General features: G+C 37.9%; 1 protein-coding gene across 1 annotated transcript in view; it reads left to right on the top strand.

The window, feature by feature from the left end:
* The window catches only part of LOC106869593 (uncharacterized protein DDB_G0271670-like), a 128,805-nt gene that overhangs the window by 47,351 nt on the left and 77,541 nt on the right, over positions 1-3,913 (top strand). The gene's annotated exons all lie outside the window — the stretch shown is intronic.

Consider the following 3,913-nt stretch of genomic DNA (forward strand, 5'->3'; position numbering starts at 1 on the left):
GAATAGCCTGCTCGTGAAATTAATGTGCAACTGGCTGAGCATTCCACAGACACGTGTACCCTTAACGTAATTCTCGGGGATATTCAGCGTGACACAGGGTGACAAGGCTGACCCTTTGAATTACAGGCACAACAGAAACAGAAAGTAAGAGTGAGAGAAAGTTGAGGTGAAAGAATACAGCAGGGTTCGCCACCATCCCCTGCCGGAGCCTCGTGGAGCTTTAGGTGTTTTCGCTCAATAAACACTCAGAACGCCCGGTCTGGGAATTGAAACTGCGATCCTATGACCGTGAGTCCGCTGCCCTAACCACTGGGCCATTGCGCCTCCACTGACCTTCCTAATACCAATCACTTTATAGAGTGTACTGGGTGCTTTTTATGCGGCACCAGCACCAACTTGGTCATCGAGTAAACTGCAAGACAATAACCTCCTCATCAGAGAGGAGAGAGTAATAATGAGGTGGGTGGTGCATTTATAACAGTGGTTCCCAAAGTGAGCAGTATTGACCTCCTGGGGGCAGCAGAAAGTTCCATGGGGGCATTGAGAAAAGCAGGGCGTAATGGGATAGCGATTGATGTGAAAGTTTTATTTGTGAAATACAGTTGCTTTGAATTTGCTTCAGAAAGAGGTCTATGTTTATGATGGTTAGTTGGGGTGAGTGTCAAGGGGATGACAGCCTGAGAAAGTTTGGGAACTATTGATCTATAATAACAAGACACTAACTCTAAGTAACTCTGTCCTTTAAACTTTAAATAAGATTCACAGAAGGAAGTGGCTCACTGCTTTAACCTTTTTGCAATCACATTCATATTTCTGCTGTAATACACTGTATCTGTTTCAATTAACTTTGAAAATAACGTAGAATTTATGAAAACAACTTTGTCATTATTATACACTAGAAGGAGCCATGAATATTTCACAGAATTAATGGTAAACCTGTTGGGTTATTTCTGTAAACTTTATCCAAAAAAACCTGAAAAAGTAGCTTGTGTTGTGTCTGTACGGAAAGATAGTTGCTCATCTGCTATTCATTGAAAAGTGAAAGAAACTGGAATATGATGATTACTTAATGCACCTTATATAAACACTTTATATACTTTACGTACAATTTTATAGACTTAATACACAGTACTCATAGAATAGATATCCACTCTTATTTTACCATTTTTCTCATAAAAAAAAAAAAATCCTGTATATACAATGCAACCGTTAGTTAAACTGCATATATCTGCCACATAAATAAGTGTGAATATTTCACGGAATTGCACTTATACACATGTGTTAAGTGATAGGTGATAAAAAAAAAACTTAGTTCAATTTTTTAAAAAATACACTTTTCACTATCCAGTCACCACCACCACTACCACCTCCATCTCTACCGCCACCACTACCATCATCATCATCATCATCATCATCATCATCTCTCTCACTTTTTTTCTCTCCCCCATCTCTCTGTGCCTCTTTTTAACCTCACCATCAGAACATCACCCCTCTGCTAAAATTATATTTTTAATTCTCCTCCTCTATCTTCAACTAACTTTTTTTAACCACGTAATAAATATTATGCTCCCCCTACCTCACATTGTGAACACTTCTCTCTCCCTCTCTTTCTTCCTCTTTCTGTCTCACTCTTCGCCTTTTTTTACTCTCTCCTCGCTTTCCCTTCAACTAATCATGTGAAAGCATTACAATTACATTCCCTCTACCTTACATCATGGCTGCTTCTCTTTCCCTCTTTTTCTCCCTCCCTCTATTTCTCTCTCCTCCTTTTCTTTCTCTCTCTTTTTCTCTAATCATGTGAAAGTGTTACCGACGGGCTAAGTAACACAATGACAAGCAGAATTATTATAAGACAAACATGAACTAACAAACATGAACTCCGCTAAGGCGGAGGTAATAAATATAAGCATTACATTTGACAGAGTGATCTGAACGGCAAAGTGTTAAGCAGCGAGCAGTGAAGCAAAACTGATATGTCCATTATGTAGAGTTTAGATTAGTTTATAGAAGTGGACAACTGGACCAAACAGCAGCAGACTTTACTTTCAACCCTATCATTATCATTTCAGAATTCACTGGAAAAAGAATGAATTTACATTGTTTGTTGATTAGAAGAAAGGAAGGAATGTCTCACAATAGTTTCATTCCTAATTTCTGTAGTGTTGGGTGCAAGTATAGTTGTGTAGTTTTCCAAGTTCATTTCACGACAGCATGATTTAGGTTCAATCCCACACCACCATACATACCTAGGGCAAGTCTCTTCTGCTATAGACTTGGGTTGACCAATTCCTGTGGGCACCAAATAGAAGTGGTATGGAAACTGGTTATGTGTGTGTGTGTGTGTGTGTGTGTGTGTGTGTGTGTGTATGTATGTATTTATGTGTGTGTATATGTTTGTGTATCTGTGTTTGTCCCCCCACCATCGCTTAACAATTGATGTTGGTGTGTTTATGTCCCCGTAACTTAGCGGTGTGACAAAAGGGTTTGACAAAATAAGTACTAGGCTTACAAAAAATAAGCCCTGGGGTTGACTTGTTCGACTAAAGGTGGTGCTCCAGCATGGCTGCAGTCAAATAATTGAAACAAATAAAAGAATAATAGAATAAAAGAACATATGAAATGCCAGTAGGAATTCTGACCTGCATACTACCGACTCCTCCAGCACCTTTACTTAAGTATTGGCTTCAAATATTGGCACAAGGCCAGCAATTTCAGGGGATGGGGCAAGTTTATTACATTGACACCGGTACCCAACTGGTACTTATTTTATATTATTTACATTGGATGGATATGTGTCTGCATCTTGTTCATTGTTACCACAGCGTTTCAGCTGATTTACTCTCCAGCCTTCATCAGGTGTCCTGGTAGAGTTTTGAACCCAGCCCTGGGTTCTCATTCTTAAGGTATTTTTTACTGATATTATTATTATTATTATTATTATTATTATTATTATTATTATTATTATTATTACTTATTCAAAACACTGCCTGGAATTCAACTCGCAATCTTGGGGTTAACAGCCTGCACTCTTAATCATTACGCTATATGCCCATGGGTTAAGAGCAGGTAATGGTTAAGAGCGGGTAATGGTTAAGAGCGTGTGCTACTAACCCCAAGATTGCGTGTTCAATTCCAGGCAGTGCCTTCAGTAAAAAAAAAAAATAATAATAATAATAATAATAATAATAATAATAATAGTAATAATAATAATAATAATAATATTAGCAAAAAAATTACCTTAGGAACGAGAACCCAGGGCTGGGTTCAAAATTCTACTAGAACACCTGATGAAGGCTGGAGAGTAAATCAGCTGAAACATTGTGGTAACAACAAACACATATCCGTCAAATGTGAATAATGTACAGAATTCCTCATCTCTAAAATATAGAACAATGGTACTTATTTCATCAACCCCAAAGAATGAAAGGCTAAGAAGACCTCGGCAGAATTTGAACTCAGAACACGAAGATGGACGAAATGCTGATGATTCTACTAGATCACTGCTTTATCTTTTGTTAAATATCAAGATAAGGAAATGAATGAGTATCACGCAATTTCATTTTCTCTTTCTCAACAGATCCAAGAATTTCTATAAAAGTAAGGAAAAAAAAAAATCAATATTAATATGAAGGTAACAAAGTCTTTGAGGCTGCTTGTAGCAGTTAAAAACAGACGCAATCATTTATAATGACCGACCGCCTGTTTTTAGATGTGGCGCTAGGATCGACGGAAATAAATGGTTTGCAATTTCCTTTCCTGTTTTACTCAGATTCCTTCCACTGACACCTGGAACTGAGATGGAGATGAGGTGTACCATTGATATAGGTTTACCAAACCCTGTAATTCTGTACTGACATATACACTTATCATCATCATCACCACCACCACCACCACCACCATCATCATCATCATC

Source organism: Octopus bimaculoides, chromosome 3, assembly GCF_001194135.2.
Source record: "Octopus bimaculoides isolate UCB-OBI-ISO-001 chromosome 3, ASM119413v2, whole genome shotgun sequence".
NCBI classification, from domain to species: Eukaryota; Metazoa; Mollusca; class Cephalopoda; order Octopoda; family Octopodidae; genus Octopus; species Octopus bimaculoides.